This window comes from Macrotis lagotis, chromosome 4, assembly GCF_037893015.1.
Source record: "Macrotis lagotis isolate mMagLag1 chromosome 4, bilby.v1.9.chrom.fasta, whole genome shotgun sequence".
In the NCBI taxonomy this organism is placed as follows: Eukaryota; Metazoa; Chordata; class Mammalia; order Peramelemorphia; family Peramelidae; genus Macrotis; species Macrotis lagotis.
In genome coordinates, this window is record NC_133661.1 from 58339811 (window position 1) to 58361397 (window position 21587).

Sequence of the window (21587 nt, forward strand, 5' to 3'; positions counted from 1 at the left end):
GTGAGCTGCTCCTAATGAGAAACTCCTCCCAAGGAGCTGTGGGCACTGCTTTGAAATCTAGTCTTAGAGGATTTACTCCAGTTTTGTGACATTAGTAACCTGTCCAAATGACATAGGCAGTGTGAGGTAGAGGCAAGACTGCTGGTTCCAAGATTTGCCAACTGATCATAGCACATGATCTAACAGGGGAATCTTGGAGAAGAGGAAGAGGGAAGCCTTAGAATTTTTAGAGAAACTGGAAATTTCCAGGTCCCAGCTCTCAGATACTCAGCCCAAACCCAAATCAACCTTTTATCTCAGAACACAGAACCTGGGAGATCCCTTTCTGCCCTTTGAACAGGGATGTCTGGATCCCTGCCTGAGTGGTCCTCTGGGTCTGGCACACTTGCTCTTCAACCCACATACTAGTAGTCAGCCCTGCCTGACAGCCCCCCGCCACAGACACACACAAACACACTTATTCAACACCTGCCAGGCAGAGCTGGGTGCCAAGGTCGTTGAAGTCACACACTTCTGCAGAGCAGCTGCATCAGAAAGAAGAGGGCTTGTTCCCCAGTCAAGGAGAAAGCTGACTGGAATAAGGGGGATTGGGCCAGAAGTGGAGATATTCCAAAGTTGCATTGGGCAAGGTTACCCCAATCCTAAACCTTCTGACTTCCTTTTTGCTTAGTTAATCCTCATGTCCCTGAGATCAGATTCCTTACCCTGGGCAATGTACTGTTAACAGAATTATTAGGAAGGGTAAGGGAGCAGTGAAGCTGATTTTTTTTTCTAGTGAGAATGTGGGGGGAGGGGGAGGGAGCGAGAAGGCCATACCTATGGAAGAAGTATTTAGAGATTTGATTTAGACTCCTTAGACTTCCCAAGGGAAAATATTTGCAGGCTGCTGGGGAAAGCGTGACAAATGAAAATTTGAAAAGATTAGGAGAGGCAGGGGAAGAGAAAAGTTTTCTCTCCCTTTCTTTCTCTCTCCCTTTCCATTCAAGCAAAACTAAGAATTCAGTAAGACTTCATTTCATAATAAGTCAATTATTAGTGTGTTCTCTAAGTTGGATAAAGAACATGAGAAAAAGGAGGAAAAGGCATTCTCTGTCTCTCTCTCTGTCTCTCTGTCTCTCTGTCTCTCTGTCTCTCTGTCTCTCTCTCTCTCTTTCCCTCTCTATTTTTGTCTCTCTGCCCCTATCTCTTTGTCCATGTCTCTTTTTCTGTCTTTCTCTCTCAAACACACACACACACACGCACATTCCTTCCTCTGTTTCTCTTTCTCTTTTTGTCTATCTGTATCTGTCTTTTCTTCTATGTGTGCTTCTCTGTCTTTTTCTGTTTCTCTCTCTCTCTCTCTCTCTCTCTCTCTCTCTCTCTCTCTCTCTCTCTCTCTCTCTCTCTCTCTCTCCTAAAGGTTCCAATGGAAGAACTAACAGATTCTTCAAGGAACCACAGATATAACCCTCAAAAGGGCATCCATAGAATTCAATCTTTTATTTTACAAATGAGGAAAATGAGACTCGGAGAAGCTAAACTGCTTATCCCAGACCACAAAGGGATTAAGTGACAGAATTAGGATTTGAACCCAGGACCTATGAGCCCAGATTCAGGTGAGTAACCCATTGGTCCTGAGCTTTTCTTTCCAGTCTTTTCTTTTCTTTACCCTCATTGTCTTTTCTGTAATTAATTATTTAAAGTTTGTTTTCTCTCCCTCCCATCTCTCCTTCCACCCCACCTATATCTTTCCCCTTACTACCAAAGGTAGTGTCCAATGAGTTGAAAGCAAAAAGAACACTAAAGGAGAAGACTGTGACTGAAGCTGAAGATTTGCTATTAATTGGTTGCATGATCTTGGATAAATCACCTCCTACCTTGGCTTCGGCTTCCCCATCTATCAAATGAATACAATATCTGTCTTACCTGCATAGCAGAATTTGGTGACGAGAGAGCCAGAAAATTTACTGAAAAGAATGGGAACCAAATCCTGAGAGTCAACTCAGAAGACTGCATAGAAAGCTAGCCATAGAGTCAAGGTTCAAGAGACTAGAGAAGTCAGAAGACTACAAGTATCACGTTAATTCTATTTTCATTATTTAATATAGCTAGAAACTTCTGCTCACTCTCCCAAGATCAAGGGCAATTGAGTAGTACAGTGCATAAAGCACTTGGAAGTGGAGTTAGGTGGAGTTAGGGAGATCTGAGTTCATATTCGGTCTCATACTGGCTGTGTGACCCTGGCAAGGCCCTTAAGCACAATTTCCCTCAGTTTCCTCATTTGCAAAATGAGTATAATAATAGTAACACCTATTTCCCAGGGTTGCTGTAAGGATCAAGTGAGATGTTTGTAAAAAGAACTTAGTCTAGTGACTGTCCCTTCATAGCACTGAATTACTATATCCTGTCCCCAGAAACCAATGAGAGAAGCTTACCCCCCCCATCGAATCCAATTTGCCATCCTGCCTCAATTTCCTTATCTGTAAAGGGGATCTTGAGAAGGTCACTTAAGTACAAATTCTACCAGGTTTTGTACTGGGGAAATCTGAATTACTAATCAACATTTTATGAACCAAGCAAAGGGTCTAAAAAATGAATACTATGGTCAAACTTCAATAATAATGAAAAGTCACCCAGTTTTTAATCTTAGCCATGTTTTAAAATTGGAATTTTCACTTCCAAAGCATTTTTGATACTGATAGGGTAGTGTCACAGAACTGATAGATAACCAACCAGTCTCCAAGTCAGGAAGACCTGAATCCAAATTCTGACTCTTACACATTCTGTCAGTTTGACTCTGCACATCTCTTAATTTAGCCTGTCAGGGTACTTTGCAACTGTTTAAGTGACAGAGCAGATGGTAACCTGCTTTAGAAGAGATTCAAATCTCAGGTCCAGTCTCTATCCCTATCAGTCAAAATGACTATATCTGGGAAATATGTAAACAGTGATGTTAATTCAAATTTATGAATTTGTTTGTCTTTCAGTTGTTTTCAATCCTGCTTGACTCTTCACGACCCAATTTGGGTTCTTCTCAGTAATGATACTGGAGTGGTTTGCCATTTCCCTTTCCAACTCATTTTACAGATGAGGAAACTGAGGCAATAAGGTTAGGTGACGTACCCAAGGACACATGGCTAAAAGGATCTGAGGCTGGATTTGAACTCAAGAAGATGAGTCTTCCTAAATTCAGGTCCAGCACTATTGCACTACCTAGCTCTCCACCTAGATTTTTGAATAGCAATGCACAAAAATACCTTGGAATATGATGTACCTACGAGAGTCTCTATTCAGAAAAATATGGAGATTTTAAGGCAAAGAAGTAAATATGACTTCATAAATATCAATGATGTACACTTTATTTGAGATAACAGTAATGCCATCAGTTAATGAGCATTTGCTATTTAGAACATATCATAGAGAAGCAGTTTCAGAGTTAAGATTCAAGCTCTCCCTCTTACATATAATTGCTATGTGATCCTACATAGATGTCTTAACATCTTAGTGTCCCATGAAATTCAGATTGTAACTTTTTTTGTTCTATTTTGTCATAGGCCTCTTTAGTGAAACCTACAAACCCCCTTCTTAGATTAATGTTTGCAAATATATAAAATAAAATACATGAGATTATAAAAGAGAGACAGTCTATTAAAACACAATCATCAAAAGTTGTTATTGCTGTGATGTTAATATAATCATATCCGAAAGTCTGTAAACCTATTTAGGATTTTCTTGGCAAAGATACTGGAGTGTTTTACCATTTCCTTTTCTAGCTCTTTTTATACATGAGAAAATTGAGACAAACAGGATTAAGTGACTTGCCTAGGGTCACCCAATCAGTAAGTAACAGGTCAGATTTGAACTCAAGTCCTCCTGACTCCAGAGTGGGACCTCTATCCTTTATACTACTTACCTCCTTCCATCAATAGATATGTATGTATGTATGTATGTATGTGTATATTATGTGTGAAAGTGTGTATATTTGTATGTATATATATATGTAAATACACATTCTTTAAAATTCAAGGATATCAGATGATGAACTCTCTAAGACTATATGAGAAATTAGGTGCTGAGCTGCATTAAAAGAAGAAACGTCCTTACTTAAGAATTCCCTATAATAATGAAAGTAAATGTCTAGTCCCTAAATACTTCTCATACATTATCTCATTTGATCTTCCCCAAAACACTGAGATGAGCAATGGAAGGGTATTATGCTCATTTTCTTAAGGAAAGACACAAGGCTTTACAGCTAAAAAAACTTTCCAAAGGTCACACAGGTTTGCAGGTGCCAGGGCTAGAAGACTTCATCCCTAGGTCTACTGTCCCCAACACCAAATACTCTTCCTATCGTAACTAAACACAACTATAACTTGCCAATAAATGGAAACTTTGTAATTCAGACACAGAGAGAAAAGAGATTATCTTTATTAGTCCTTCTTCAACCTCAAGCACTTGGCTCTGGACTCTGCTCAGTGAAACCCAGGGTGTTGAAAGCTGGGAGTGGAGAGAATTGGCCAGATGCCCTCAGGGCTGAGTGAGGAAGTGAACCCATATAGGATGAAGTAGGTTTGAAGGACATCCTTTTGGTAGAATTCTAATTAATGGTGCTCATGGGGTAACCCTTTTCTATTTACTTTTCTCACTCCGAGTTGTCTCCCCCAAATGGAATGGAAGGGTCCTGAAGGCTAAGATGCCTGAGTGTTGCTCCATCATCTTAATGACTAGCTCAGAGTCCAGCCCTGGATAAAGCATCAGATGCATAGTTTGTTGGGTTTATTTGTGTCATAAGAGGTGGAGGGGAGCTTAAAGACTATTTCCTACAACTCCCTTACTTTACAAATGTGAAAATGGAGAACAAGAGAAAAGAAGAGACTTGGTCAAGGTCACATAAATGGTAGTGTAAATGTTAAGTGGCAGAGACAGGATCAGGAGCCAGGTCCTCTACTTCATAATAGAAAATTCCCAGTCCCCCTATAATATGTATGTACCAGTTTTTACTGGCTGGGGGGAAGAAAGAAAAGCAGCAACAGGAGCTGGGTGGTGATAACTGATCTGCTTCTAATCTTTCACATTTCCAAAAAAAGATATTATGGTCTCAAAAAGCTAGAACTTAAAGAGAAGAATTTGATAGAGGAATGGGGTAAAGACAGGGAAGGAAGGAAGGAAGGAAGGAAGGAAGGAAGGAAGGAAGCAAGCAAGCAAGCAAGCAAGCAAGCAAGCAAGCAGGGAGGGAGGAGTGAGAGAGAATGAGAGGGGGAGGAAGGGAGGGGGTGAGAGAGGGAAATATGTAAGGAGAGAGAGAGATGGGGGACAGACAGAAAGACAATGAGAGAGAGAGAGAGAGAGAGAGAGAGAGAGAGAGAGAGAGAGAGAGAGAGAATGAAATGGAGAGAAAAAGAGAAAGGAAAAGAGAGAAATGTGGAAGAGAGAGGCAAGTGGAGTCAGAGATTGAGAGAGACAAAGAAAGGAGAAAAGAAATAGGGAAAGGGAGAAATAGAAAGACACAGATATACAAGGAGGGAGAAAAGGGAAGTGAGCCCCATTTTACTACAAGCAAACTGAGGCAGACAAAGACAAACTGATTTGCCCAGGAACACATAACTAGTAAATGTCTGAGGCTGTATTTGAACTCAGGTCTTCCTGATTCCATGCTCAGCACTACCCACTCAGCTTCATTAATTAAGAGTCCATTAAGTAAAATTCCCCAAAGGGTGAGAAGTTGGTAAATATCAAATCTCCTGCTAAAAATTAGAGGAAAAGAACTTTTTAAAAAAATCTGCTCTAATGCACATATCTCAGTTGATATACCACATTTGCAAAACAATAACCTCTTTCAAATTGCTTGATTAAACAGAAAAATTGAGTAATTATACATGGTTTTTATGATATATCAGGGAGTTATTGCCCCTTTTCACAAATAAACATTGAATTAAATTATTGGGAGCCTGGATTGGAATCCACCGCTAAACTTGTCAAGAATAATATCAGAACATACTATTCCCTTGGAGAAGATAAAAACAGCTCGGTTTTCACACCTGCAAGGCAACCCATCTTCCCCAAAGAAAACAGTCTCAGAACCTGCTAAACAAAGAGCAAAACCATTGCAAGTACCCAATGGGGGATAAAATACAAAAGGAAACAATATTTTTACTCAGGCAATGATTCTTGATAAAGGCTAAGGCCTCGTTAGGGGAGCAGAGAGAGAAAGAGGAGGGATAAAAAGAGAAGGATCCACAAACCTAATTTCTTTGACACTAAAGTTTACAGACGCCTTATCCTTGCTACAGCTTTGTGAGATGAGATACATTGTATTAGTGTCATATACCCACTTTGCAGATGAGAAAACTGAGACTCATGGAGATCAATTGACTAGCTTAGGGCTGTCCAGCCTCACTATTACAAGTTTTAATTGAAACAATAGACAATATATTTTGATTTGCCGTTTTAGTGAGAGCCCTGCAGTAGCTCTGCTTCGTTTACAAAAGTATTTAGTAAACCCACAGGTGACCACATAAAATCACCCTGTAGCAGCCCACATTTTGGACTGTCCTGGACAAGCCTACTGGTAGTAGCAAGAGGGGAAAATGTAATTGAGGCCACTTAAGTTGTGGGGAGCAGATTGGATTTGAAGTCCAAAAGTCTATGTTTGGGCATTGCTACCAACTATGTACTGTATGACTGATGCAAGTTGCTGAACCTCTCTAGATCTCAGGAAATGGAGATATAATATTTATAAATCTCCCTCAGAGGAGTGGCTTGAGAAATTTCTCTCCTCCCTCTTCTTTGTACAATAAAAGTACCAGAGTAACGTGAGTCCCTATAACTTTCCATTAATTCTCTATGACCCAGGTCTAGAATAACTGAAACACAATTAACTAAAATCCATAAATGATCCCCAAACCCAAAATGAAAATATGGCAGTATTATCTATTTGCACAGTCAACTTGAACAAAATAGTGAATCAAAGGCATCAAGTGGATTTGGGGAATACATTTCATCTCTATATAATGGCATTGCTCCTCTCTCTCTCTCTTGGGGTCTCAGTTTCCTCACCTCAAAATGAGGTTGTACTAGATGACTTCTGAGGTCCCTTTTGGCTCCAAATCCATGCTCCTGAGGAATCTGTCCTGAGTCTTTTTCTCTCACTAGTTTCCCTTGTTGACATCAGGAACTTTCATAGATTTGACTATTATACCTAGGTAAATGACTCACAGATTTGTATATTTTAGCTCCTAATCTCTAATCTCACAGCACAGTCTCAGGCACTTAAGAACTGCTGCTGAATCCAGAAATAGGCACTTAATAAATGCTGCTGATTATAGCAATAGGCATTTAACAAATGCTTGCTGAATTTAATAATAGGCACTTAATAAATGTTACTGAATTCAGGAGCAGGCATTCAATAAAGGCATCTGAATTCAATTGAATTGGTCACCCAACTTCCATTTAAAGATGTATAATAGATTTTCTTAACCTAGAGGTTATGAACTATTTATTTTCATATTTTGATAACTGTAGTCCAACATAACTATCTTCCTTTGTATCCATGTATTTTACTTTATACAGGTAAGAATATTGATGGGGTTTTTTTTAATGTTTTTGTCCTTCATTCTAGAAGACCATGACATCAGGGAGGTGATGCCATGACAAACACATGAATTGGATCTGAGGGAAGGGGGGTTGTGCTAGGTCACCAGTCTCACTTTCTCCTCCAGAGACATCTGGGTTCAGTGGCCAGATAGGAATCAGGACAACTGGAGATGGCCCTGGATAAGAGATAATCAGGGGTTAAGTGACTTGCCCAAGGTCACACTGATAGTAAGTGGCAAAACTGAAGCTGGATTTGAACTCCCATTCTCCTGTCTCCAGGGCCAGTGCTCTATTCATTGTACCACCTAGCTGCCTGAATTATTAAATTGGTGTATAATTATAAACTGCTACAGTCATTAGAGTGGTCATGATGGAAAGAACAATGCAGAACTACAATTGATCTGTAAGTGTGATTTCCTGGGTGGTTGTGAGGCTCAATCCAATAAGCAAATGGATAGAAACAGGTTCCCAACATTGGCTGGCTGGGACAACAGATTTTTCTGAGTTGGACAGTTTCTTTCTTGAATTGCTTATAGCAATAATGATAGAATTCAATCCAAGACCAGAGGAACCTACTATGGGCCAGGGATTCTCTGAGTTCTCCTGAGGCAATGACAAAATGGAAACAGTGTCTATCTTTAAAGGGTTTATATTCTAAGAGAAATAATATGGAGCAAAATCAAGAGTGTATGCATACTGATTAAAACCAAGCAATGTTTTTGTATCATTCAGAAACGTATCCAAATATGGATTTTCTTCAGGTAGATTAAAGAAAAAAAACTTCAGTGGCTTCCAAGTATTTGTAAGATAAAGACTGAACTTCCTAACTTAGCATTTAAAACCTTCTATGACCTTGTCCTAATTGACCTTAAGTAAATCATTTAACCTTCTTAAGGCTCAGTTTCCTTATCTGTAAAATGAGTTCTAATGTCTTTTTCCAGATCTAAATTCTCAATGATTTTATAATAGAAGAAGCTTCCCTTTAACCTCTTTGAGCTTTATTCATTTCCTTGTGGAAGCAGGGGACTGAACTGGATGACCTTTCAAGGTCTCTCTCAGTCCTCATCATCTAATATCACATTAAAACCAAAATGGGGTATGTGTGTAAATACTCAAATTTTCTGCTTAAAATTAAATAAAATACAGCTATAAGTACTGCATCACACCCACATAAGAAATATAATAATCTCCTTCTCCTTCAATTAGCTTAATTAAATGAAAAAAAGATCCTTCATTCACTTCCTCGAACCTCAGTTCACTCAGCTGTAAAAAAAGGGATAATAATCCTACCACTGGAACATTGAAAGGTTATTGTCAAGAAAGGACTTTAGAGATTATAAGATGTTCCGGAAATGTGAGTTTTACTCTAGTACAGAACCCTAGGTGCTCAATCAATATCTGTAAAGGCCTCATAGATTCAGAACTTTTCTGAAGATGAGTCACCAAAGCAGAACTTTGGACAGCCATGCTCAAATTCATTGCCAAAATTAATTTCAAAGCTAAAAGAGCCAAGGTCTCAGGATGTTAGGGGATTTGTCCATTGCCACACAGGAAGGTTTCCATGACTTTGCATTGGTACTAACAGCTCTTTCCTTGCAGTTTTTCAGAATGCCCAAGTTTTCCCATCCAAGATCACAAAGTCTATGAAACACCACAGATTTTCAAGGTGCATAGACATCACCAAGTGTGTCAGTCAAAAGAAAAATAAAATATCTTGTTTATAAGAGGATTTCTCCTTTCCAGGAAAATGTTCACCAGGATTTAAATCCCCATTCAGTGTGTGTCTCTAGACAATCAAATCAAAAAATCCAGCAGAATGTTTAAGGCCCTCAATGACTACTGGCTTCCCAAGAAGGAAGTTGTTGCAACTTTTTACAATGGAGTGAGTTTAACAATACCCAACCCATAAAAACTTTGGCAAACCTGGACATCTTTAGATGAAAGAATAACAGGCACACCTGAAGGAAACAGGGAGAATATCAGGTGAGGAAGTAGCCCAGATCCAACTTAGACAAAGATGAAGAAAGGAAGGAAATTTATATTTCACCCACACTCTGTCCATTCTTATTAATAATAATATTATTAAGGGGGAGAAAGAGGAGAGGAGAAAGAAGAAGTAGAGGAGGAGGAGAAGGGGAAAAAGAGGAAAAGAAGGAAAATGAGGAGGAGGAAGAAGGAAAAGAAGAACAGAAGATGACGAAGAAGAAGAAATAACATTTACAGACGTAATGTAGTTCTGCATTGTTCTTCCATCATGACACTTATGTGATCCAGGTACTATTAGTTCTATTATTTTCATCTGAAATAATTTAGGATCACAGATTTTAGATAGAAGAGGCCTTAGAGGTTTGTCTAGTTCAAACCCCTCATTTTATAGATGAGGCCCAGGAGACTTGCAGTCAAGAAAGCATGAATTCAAATTTAGCTTCTGACCTAAGTTCAAATCTTGCTATCTAGGTAATTTTCAATAAGTTACTTAACTAATCTTCAATAAGTTACTTAACCCCTTTTAGCCTCACTTTCATCTCTATAAAATAGGAATAAGAATAGCACTCATTTCACTGAGCTGTGATGAGGATCAAATGAGATAACACGTAAAGTGCTCTTCAAACTTTAAATACCTACATAAATGTTGACTATTATTAAGTGACTTGTCAAAGATATTCAAAAAGCAACAGAGCTCACAGAAGCTCAATGAAGTGAAAAAAATAACTAACAAATACGCTTCTTATGTTTACGAAATGACTGACAAATTACATTATTTGAGCCTCACAACCACCCAGGAAACTGAGGGTCAAAAACATCGAGTGGCTTGATCAGGGTCACACAGCTAAGAATTCTTTGAGGGAGGTATGTCTTCCTTTCTCCAAACCTAGTGTACTAGTCAAGCTACTTTAAAGATAATATTTGACCTTTGTATAGATTGCCTTAGAGTTACAAAGTGCATTCCATTCTTATCACTTGATCCTTCCAATAGCCCAGTTCAGACTCTATTACAAGTTATTATCACCTTTTTTTACAGGAGAGAAAAAAAAACTGAGCTTCCTAGAAATTAAGTGATTTTCCCTATGGTCACCCAGCTAATAAGCATCATAATCAGGGTTCAAATATAAGTCTCAAAGACCAGTACTCTTTCACCCCAGCCCCATGCTAGACTTTATTACTGCACCCATTGTTCATTTGTATATTGTTTACAACTCCCTTTCAATCCAATATCTCCTTTGATTCTCACATCAACTCAGTGAGGTAGGCAAAGACAGGTATTTCTGTTGTCCAGATGAAGACATTGAGTCTCAGAGAGATTAAAGGATGAGGCAAACATCAAATGGTTAGTTAGCAGTAGAAGTAAGCCTATGATTGCCCAGTCCAATGTTCTTTCCATTACCAAGGTTAGTATGTCCAACCCAGCAGAAATGTCATCTCTGCTCTACTCCTAAGTTCCCACATACCTCCCTGTTGTGCATCTGTGTTTCCAACACAACAGCCAAAGCAAAAGAGTTTTGGCTGGCTCATTGATTTGAAATAATAACAAAAATAATAATAATTCAAAGGGTGGTTCTATTTCTACTTGTTTGGAATGGATTATTCTGTTTTCCTTCTGCAACCTTGGTGTGGGGAGCAGCCCACAGAACTGTGTAGCTTTGCTTCTTACTCCTTGGCTCTCCTATGTTCCATCAATCTTTCTGTCTCTTTTACACTGGGCCCCTTCTACCATAGCAAATGGGCCAGAGAATTAACTCCCTCCAAGCTCAGCTGTGAGAACCACTCTCAAGAAAGAGTTTTTTTTTTCCAGAGTTATATCAGGTTTCCTCCCACCCAGACTCATCGGGTGGTGGACGATTTTGCCTAACATGGTTGAGGAATGTCTTACAAACTGGTGTGATTCAATCTGACTTCAGCTTCAGTTTTTCCACCCAGACAGAGCACACCGTGCGTCTGAGAGATGGAGGCCAATCCTCCCAATCTAACCTCCACCCACTAGCCTGACATCAGTCAAGAGGTCACACTTAGAGGTCCAGTCCTCTGATTAATAAGAAATAAAAGACAATTCAACAGGAAATGAAAAATTTTTGTATGACAGAGATGGACTGACGCATCTATTTCCCTCTTCACGAATGCCCTTGGCTTTCTTGATTTGTAAATTCAACTAAAACACGATATAGATATCTGAGGAATTGTTGAAATGAGAAGTGGTTAAAAAATTAGAATCTCCATAGTCAGAATTCAAACCCTTTCCAATTTCCTCCAGCATGAGGAATGCTTCAAGGAGACTAATCTGAAAAGGAAAAGGAGGAGGACCAAAATGTAAAGTCTGCCAAGCTTTAGCCAAAGGAGATTCTAGGACTCCTATCGGCAAATGCAGCCTACACTATTAGCTGTAATGCAATTGGAGTGTTTAATAAGCATGTTTAAAAATTAATTATTCCTATGCAACAAATATCACCATGTTCCCCTCTCTTTCCAGTCCCCAAGGACCTTTAATCTTCCTTGGACCAATACAAAAGTGGCATCCTTTAATTACAAGCTCCTTCTACCTCAGTCTATTTTCCAAAAGGGCAGGAAAGGGTCTCACTGAGATAAGACTTTCCCAGGAGAGCCTGAGAGGAAGCTATTAGGGGCATGGGCATAGGAGGATGCAAGAAGACTTCTTTCAAAGCCCAAAGGTTTGTTGTTGTTTATCTCTTATCTTAATCATGACTCTAGTGAGAGAAACAGGAGAGGATAGGACCCTCATCTGACTGCAGGGACTCCACTATAAAATACAAGAGATCATAGGATAGGATGCAATCTAGCACTTCCAACTTAGACTTTGAAGATATCCACAAAAGGTCATAAAGTTCAATCTCTCTTTTTTTCCTGATAAGGGAGCTGAACCCCCAGCGATTGGTTGACATTTCCAGAATCACACAGCTAGTAATTATCTGAGGGGGAGATTCAAACCCAGGTCTTCCTAACTCCAAGCTTAGCACTTTATTCTGATGCCATGCAGCTCTTGAAAGCCAGCATTAAATTGCTGATGGAATTTTTGGCACTCTTTTATGATGGTGATCCAGTCAGACTCATGAACCAATGATGCTGTATTAAACTCCCTTGATATTATTTTGTATTTATTCTATATGTATTTTTATATTTACATGCTGTTCCACCAAAGAACATAAAATCCTCAAAAGTGGGAATTATTTCAATTTTTTAAAATAAATTCTCAACACCCAGCAATGTAATATAGTCAACAATCAGGCAACAGAGATTCATAAAGTCAGGTACTTTGCTAAAGAGATAAAGAAAGGCAAAAGAAAGTCGCTGTTCTCAAGGAAACTACAGTCTAATGGACATTTAATATGTGCTTGTTGGTTGATTGATTGGTTAGCATTTTCTTCTCCTATCCCATTATGGCATATTGGTTCTTCAAAGTTTATGCCAACCAACTTTTAAGTCCTACAAAGCTGAGAGAAGCTTCAATTACAAGCATCATTATATGCTATGGAGATCTGTTTTCTAAAGGATCAACCTAGCTAAAATGAGAGAGATTGAACTCCAGGTTGATTTGGGGAGACATATTTCTTGGGCAAAGCAAACCCCCCCCCAAGTCATCTAGTTAGGCTATGAAGAAATTACAGACAGGGTCAGGGGAGAGAATCCACACACCACTGAAAGGTCAGGTGCTGGAAAAGAAATTAATGTCTCCAAAATAACCCATCTTTGCCTGTAGGACTCCTACCCTTTCTTTAAGACCCAGATCAAGCTTTCCCCTCCTCCGTGAAATTTTTCCTGATCACTGCAGCCCACAGTGCTCTCTCTCTCTTCTCAGAACTCCCACTATGCCTACTGTCTACATGACTCATTTGACATTCAGTAGGTATTGCCTTGTTATAGTTACTTATCATCTAATTTGTATGTGTCCTGTCTTCCTAGTTAGATTATAAGAACCTTGAGGACAGGGCCTACCTATATGGCCCCTTTATATCTCCTAAAATTCCTAGAACCATTCCCTGACTATCACAGGTGCTGAATTATATGTTATCAGAGACTTAAAGGCATGCAAACATTCTAACAACATCAAAATGTCACTATTTCTAATTATTGGGTTTTTTCTATATTTTTTCTTTTTTATGTATCTCATTTCTGTGATATTTCTCCCTATAGCCCCTGCCAAAGAGCCAGACCTTATAATAAAGATAAAAAATAGAAAATTCAGCAAAACTAATAGAGCAACCAAATCAAATAGTCATATCATAATTCATTATTATTATTATTATCAATAATAATAATAATAATAATTTTTGAATGAATCCAGTTCTAACTAGCTTGGTAATTTATAGATGACCTCTAGCACAAGAACAATCTATCTTTTTCAGTGTCAGAAAGATGTGGATTCAAGACCTCTTTCTGACACACAGTGGTTATATGAATCCAAGCAAATTAATTATCAGTGCCCAAATAAAGTTCTAATAATAATAATAATAATAATAATAATAATTGATGATAATAATATCATTATAATTCAATGATTCTCTGCTTATAAGGTTCTGTGATCTCTTCAGTATATATACCCACTTTCTTTTTTTTATTACTAAAAGTGTATTTTATTTTCAGTTCAATCAAGGTACTGAATAATGACTACTGTTACAGTCTCAACCACTGAACATTAATATTGTTAGCATTATCTTTTTGAAAACCAAATAAAATTAAATTAATCAAACTAGGTCCCTTTGGTGGCAATAACTGCTTCTGGATTTGTCCAGCATATCAAGAGTCCTTTACAATTCTTGTTTAGTCTTTAATTCCTGTTGATACCTCCATATACGAAAGAGCTGAGAGGCTCCTGCTGCACCGACAAAAAAATTAACAGTAAACAGACTCCAGTTTTTAGGAATAATAACAAGGGAGTATCTTGACCAAATGAACCCTGTAGCCATCAATACAGCAGACTGGGCTGTGCTCAGTTTTTCTGCAGGCCTGGCCATGTCAGCCAATCCAGCACAAACCAACCCCCATTTCATAATTGGTGCCCAGAAAAATACAGTTTTAGGACCTGCCGGGTGGTTGTAGAGCGGCCTCAGCTTTTTGGGCAGCATCAGCTCCACCTTGTTGAGCAGCCGGTGGTAGGTGGCCCACAGGCCTCGCACCCTGGAGGCAGCCATGCCCTCGGCTGAGACGTGGCGACCCAGGCCGGCCCGTCACCCCGGCCGGCCACACTGCCCCTATATACCCACTTTCAGTGATGCATGTCAAAACCCAACCAAGCCCTCTCAGATCTTTCAATTAGTCCTCCACAGATTTTCCACCCAGTATGTAAATATATTTATTCTAATTCCTTTGACATTACATAGATACTAGTGGAACCCTGGTCATCATCCATCATCCTAACCATATTACCAGCCCATGTTCTTTTATCTTTCTGATGACAAAGGAATGGAAAGAATAAATAGAGAAGGAGAGAAAGAAGAGAAGAAAAGGAAATACCATTTATTAAACCTTACCAGGTATTAGACACACTGTACTAAATACTTTTAAATCTATCTTGGAGAGAAAGTTACCAAAATCATTATCATCATCATCAGGAGGAGGGGGAGAAGAGAGAAGAGGGGGAAGATGAAAAGGAAAAGAGAAAAGAAAGAAAGAAAATCGAGAGGAGGAAGAGAGAAAAAGGGAGAGGAAGAAGTAGAGGAAAAGAGGATGAAGAGAAGTAAAAAGAGAACAATTAAGAAAAGGAAGAAAAGAAGGAAGAGGAGAAGAAGGAAGAAGAGAAGGAAGAGAATGAGGAAGAAGAGGAGGAGGAAGAAGAAAGAAAAGAAAGCAAGGAAGGAAGAAGGAAATAAGAAAAGATCTATAATAAAAATACATCAGTAAAAGAAATTGACAAACTGATTAAATACCAGACAATTCAGCCATCATGATAAAGAATCATCTGGCACAAACTCCTCAGTTTGTTGATGAGGAAAATAAGGTCCAGAGAGGGAAAATTACTTGCTTAACACCATAGATAATTAATGTTCACTGACTGAATTTGACATAAACATAGAGATTTTAGGTAAAAGGGCAGGATGAGTTAGAAGTTAACTAGATGGCTGATATTTCTATGAAATGAATAGTTCTTAGGACATGACATAATTTGAATCCCATTGGAATGGTCTTCATGACCCTGGAGGTCACCTGGATGCTAAAGGTAGGTATAAAAAGAGGATGCATGTCCCTTTACTTTCTGAGTCACCTCACAAATGAGAATCATGATTGCCATCAGGCCTCAAGCCTTATATAATACTTTGGTCTACACCTCTCTAAAGCACAGATCTTTCAATATCTTGGATTATAATCAGATATGTTTAGGTTTCATCCCTCATATTATTGAAATGTAAGCTCCATGAGGGTAGGCATTAGGGCTTCTTTAAACTGTATCTTCAGGAGCACCTGACATAATAATCCATCCAGAAGGTGCTTAATAAATGTTGAGTGAATGAATGATCAGATATCTCATCCTCTGACTTTTTTTCCTTCAATTCTAAAGTCAGATGAGAAAATTCTGATCACATCTGAGTGGAAGAGCAAGATTATCACTCAAAATGGTTTCTTAAGAGAGTCAAGGGAAAAGCTACCTCTCCCAGGGCAGGCTGCCAAAGTCTTGAAATAAATATAGAAGGGCCAAGGGTTAGGACCAAACTCAGCTAAGCTACCTTGGAAACTGATGGTCACGTGGGAGTTCTCTTAATCTAAAGCACATTTCCCTTCCAACAGTCTCATCTCCCAGGATGGAAATGTTTTACTGGACACCTAGAAGTCAACATAGAGAGAAGAGAAAAACATTTAAATAAAAATTAGGAGACCTGGATTCTATTCTGAAACCCCAAATGAGTAAGGAATTAATAAGCCAACACTCAGCTTGTGTTCATGAGTTTGTCCCCAGGCATAAATGAATGAATTACTTTCTAAAAGAAAAATGGCAGATGTCTTTTATGAGCCTCTGACAGTAATTTTTGAAACACTGGGGGAACTGAGGAAACTGTCTAGGATTAGAAGGGGGAGGCAGAGAGAAAGTGAAGAAAGGAGAGAGAGAGAGAGAGAGAGAGAGAGAGAGAGAGAGAGAGAGAGAGAGAGAGAGAGATTTAAAAGCCACAGGCCACTGAATGCCTTTGATTTCCTGCAAAATTGTATCAAATATTGAAAACACCTCACCTAATTTTAGCCTTGATACCTGAACATAATGAAATCATAAACTTTCAATTAAGTGTGAAAAGTCCTTCAAAGTGACTGAATCATTCAGAGAGGCTGAGGAAGCTTGTCCTTGTGCTAGAGGTCATCTATAAATTACCAAGCTAGTTAGAACTGGATTCATTCACAAAGTTGGCATGGCATCTGGCTAATTCCTCCTGAGAAAGAATTGCTGAGAGGAAGGAAGGAAGGAGAGCCTCAGTTCCAGCTTCCCTTCTGTTTCCTTTCTGGCCAAAGGAGGTCCTTGAGAGTTTTGAATGATTTGGGACTTCCAATACTCCCAGTGATGTTCTGGATGAAACTCTGGATCATTTCTTAGTAGTGTCAGGCGCCTATGACACAGTGGATATAGATTCATGGTTCCACTAACAGATCCAGAAGAAATAACAACAATATACCATACTTAAGGTGGAAATTCTTCCAGTCACTAGAAATTACTACCTTTGCTCTGTTTCTAAGTTTGAGCCCACTTTCTCCTGGACTCTGTGTACACTTATGGAAGAATATATTCTCAACTTCAAGGACTGGAGAGATGTTTTGTGCCAACTTTCTAAATCTATCACTTTAGCCTTTCTAAAGCTACTTAAGGCTGGTTGACTAAATTTCAACTACCATTTGTTTACAAGTAAACATACCAGATAGCCTCAAGCTAATGGAATTAGAGAATCACCCCCTGGCTTTTCAGGCTCACACCTAGGGGACTAGAGTTATTTTTTTTATTTTGGGTTTTTGGTTTTCTCCCCCAAGGACTTGATTATGAGAGTTAGAGTTGGGATAAAAATTCTGAAAGATTATATGGGTTATAGAAGGATGATAATTTAACACTAGAGGTGCAAATAATGATGACAGTATCATATATTTAAAGCTAGAAGGGGCCTTAAAGACCCTTAAGTAGAACAGAAAAAGTCACGCTGACTTTAATGAGAACAAATATGCTATAATAAAGTAATTTCCTTTTTTAACAGAGCTGTTGTTGTTCAATTGCATCCCACTCTTCATGAGTTCATTTTTGGGTTTTCTTGGCAAAGATATTGGAGTGAATTGCCATTTCCTTCTCCAGCTTATTTTACAAATTTACACTGAGATAAATAGGGCTAAATGACTTGCTCAGGGTCACACAGCTAGTAACTGTCTTGGGCTGAATTTTAACTTTGGTCTTTGTGATTATAAGCCCAGTACTCTTCCCCTACACCACCCAGATGATTACTAGTGAAGTCAGCTTGGCATCTTGGATAGAGTGCTGAACTTGACATAAAAAGACTTGGTTCCAACCCCATCTCTAACACTTACTAGTGATATGACTCTCCAGGTGCCTCAGGAAAGTCTCTAGGATCCATCTATGTTAATGAAAAAAATTCCCTAAACTTCCCATAAGTTTTGTCATAGGCTCAGCCCAGCATTCATCTTTTTAGCTCCAATATGTTATTAATCCCCTTTATATTTATATCATCTGAAAATTTAATATTAATACTATCTATGCTTTTATTCAAATTATTGATAACTTTCCTCATCTTAAAAATCCTTTTCTTATTACCCCAATAGAGTCATCCCAGTCATGAGGTCATTATACTTTTCTGAGAAACCGATAACATTAGAAATTTCATTGCTTTCAATCTCTCTCCATTGCTCTTTGAAGAATAGATTTTTCACATCAAGGAATAGCCAAGGGGGCCAAATGGGGTAAGACTGAAAGGAACATAACATTAAAGGTCAGATCTGCTTAAAATAGATGATGCTTTGTATTAGAAACTATCCAAAAAATGGGGATAAGAGGAAATGATCAAGAATTTCATCTCCTTGATGAGATAATAAGCCCCTAGAGAAGGGGATTGCCAAACTACTACCTGAGGATCAAATCTGGTCCACCATGAACTGAGAACATTTTTTTTACATTTTTAATATAATAAAATTTTATGCAAAAATGTAAAAAAAACCCATAACCCACTCACTTTTTTGACTTAACAAAAATAGGCAGTGGAACAGATATGGCTCATAGTTTGCTAACTCCTACACTACCATGGTTGGTGTGATCTACAGGTAAACTTCCAGAAGAATTTGGTCATGTGACTTAAGTAACCAAGGCAAATGTGCTTTTTAAAGCCTCAGCATGACTTGGGAAAAAATGCCACTTAAATAACTATCAAAAGACAGAGATCCTAATAATATCTTTGTTATATAGAGCATGTGTTTCCTTGGCCAACTCAATTTACCTTTTTGGGCCTCCATTTCCTACTCCAAAGAATGAGGGGGTTGGACTGGATGATCCCTTAGGTCTCTTCTGTCTTTAACTTTCTAGGATTCCATGACTTTTTGTGTCTGTGCTTTCTCTTAAAGACATTTTCCATGAAAAAGAATTAGGTCCACTTGACAGAGCACTGGCAATATAGCTATTAGTACATCAATATGACCCTAGACACCTTGCCCCAAAATGATTCCCAGGGGCAGCCCAAGCTGAGAGGACAGCAAAAAATTGCACATCATGCTCTTACGAGTCCACTGCTACCTTGATCATATAATTGACAGATCATCCACCTAAAGCAAGAAAGAAATCTAGAGTTTAACTCTCTCAATTTATAGATGAAGAAACCAAAATTCATAGATGTTGAATGACTTTCCCAAAATCACACAGGTAAGAAGGAGCAAAACATGAATTTCAGATTCCACAGCTCTGAGCTCAGCATTCCAAATACAAAATTTGAATAGGTTGGAAACTAAAGGAGATGCAACCTTCAAGCTATAACCATGAATCACTTTGCTTTTTCCTCTCTCTCCAGACCAGGAGCCCCCATCTTTCCTTTTTCCCCTGGGTTTCAAAGTCTCTAGGTACAATATCACAGTCCAAGGAAAAATCAACTTGTCCCCCACCCCACCACTTCCATTTGACTTTATTATTCTACTGTCTCCATCATCATGGAAGAAACTTGAACTTTCTAAAACTGAGCTCTTAATCCTCTTCCCAAAGATATTACCTTGTACCTAATTCCCCTCATCAAATTCATATCAGTTACTATTCTCTTGCCCCTTTAGAAATGTGACCTTTAAAGTCACCTTCAACCATATTCCTTTGCCCCACCCCTCCAGATCCAGAAGATCACCAAGTCTGCTCCATTCTTTTCCAATCAGATCCCTCTGGTTTTTTTCCCCTTTTCTCCATTCTCAAAAAACCACAGTTCCAGACCAGATGCTGAACATCTATATTTGAGCAATGTAATTCATTTTATTCACAAATAAATCACAATTGTGGTTTATGCCATGGGAACACCAATCCACTGGAAATGTGGGCTATTCCCTGACCTCAAACTATCTGGAAGCCTTACTGTTACATCTATTAAATTACTCTCATCTGTGACGTCTGTTCCTACTAAGTCCCTAGAAGTCTGGCATCAGAATAAACTCTGGAGTTTCTTGTAACTGCAGGATGCAAAGAGAGAGGAGTAGAAAAGAGAAATGAACAAGGAATCAAGGTGACATGGGTATTTTAGTTTTAAGTAACCTGGAACAAATCCCTTTGTTTTTCTTTTTTTTTCTTTTTTTGATAACTAACTTTTCCTAAATTGCCCAAGGTGGGAGTCCAAGGGCCATTCAACAAGGCCCATCAAATAGTAACCATCACAGTTGCTTTAATCTGCTTTCTTTTTTCCAACTTGGCTGGGTGCCCCATCCTAAGGCACTCAGTGGACCTCTGTTCTTGATGGGTCCCCATATTGGTAGCCATTTGGATTCAGATCTACTACAGTTCAGACCTCACTTAATACACCAACCTCAGGCTCTTCAATAGCAGTATTGGCCACCATCCTAGGTCAAATCACTTCATATTTCTAAGTTCAAGTTTTCTTGTCTATACTGGGCTAAATATTTTTTAAGACATATTCTAAGCCAAATAGAAATGGGACCACAAACCTATATGTGTGTGAATATATGTGTGTGTGTGTGTGTGTGTGTGTGTGTGTGTGTATATATATATAATATATAATGTAATATTAATTATATACATATATGGATCTATAGAAATAGTATTACATGGTATTATATATAACACATATATCCCAAGGGATGAAAAATTGACTTAGAAAATGACAAATGTTCTATTTTAATTTTTTTATTTTGTTAAATATTTCTCAATTATATTTTTTTAGTTTTTGCAAAGCAATGGGGCTGTGACTTGCCCAAGGTCACACAGCTCTTAAGTATCAAGTGTCTGCAACCACATTTAAACTCAGGTCCTCCTAACTACAGAGTAGGCACTCTAACCACTATGCAACCTACCTGCCCCTCAATTACATTTAAATCTGGTTCAGGCATCATTCAGAAGTGTTGTGTACTGCAGTGTGTAGCAAACCACATGTTTGCCCCGTTGTTCTAGTTCTTTAAAAGTTCTGTGATTTTTCAGTCTAATAGCTTTCACAGTCAAGCATGTGCTGGTCTGGGATTGCACTGTTTCCTCGTGGAATTGGTAAGAGGAAAAACTGCTTTACAAATGTTCTTTATAAAATGTATATATTGTTATTATTATGTAGGGATGAGTGTAATAATAGATGGCTTTAAGTAATGCTTTATGGTCTAAAAGGGAATTCTCACAACAGCCTTCGGGTCAAATATAATATTCTCTGTTAAGGGTTGAAAGCCTTTGAAAGCCTGGTCCCAACTGTGTTTTCAGTCTTCATATACTAGATTCTTCCACCCTCCTCTCAGCAATCTAGTAACAATGGTCTCTTTGTTGGTCCTCAAACAAAACCTTCCATGTCCAGACTCTGATCATTTGCTGTCCCCATGTTTGCAATGCTCTCCCTTTTCGTCTCTGTCTCCTG

At 38.6% G+C, this 21587-nt stretch overlaps 1 pseudogene; it reads right to left on the bottom strand.

The window, feature by feature from the left end:
- Nucleotides 1-1306: 1306 nt before the first annotated feature.
- Nucleotides 1307-14714, bottom strand: LOC141520943 (mitochondrial pyruvate carrier 2 pseudogene; annotated as a pseudogene).
- Between the last annotated feature and the right edge of the window lie 6873 nt (nucleotides 14715-21587).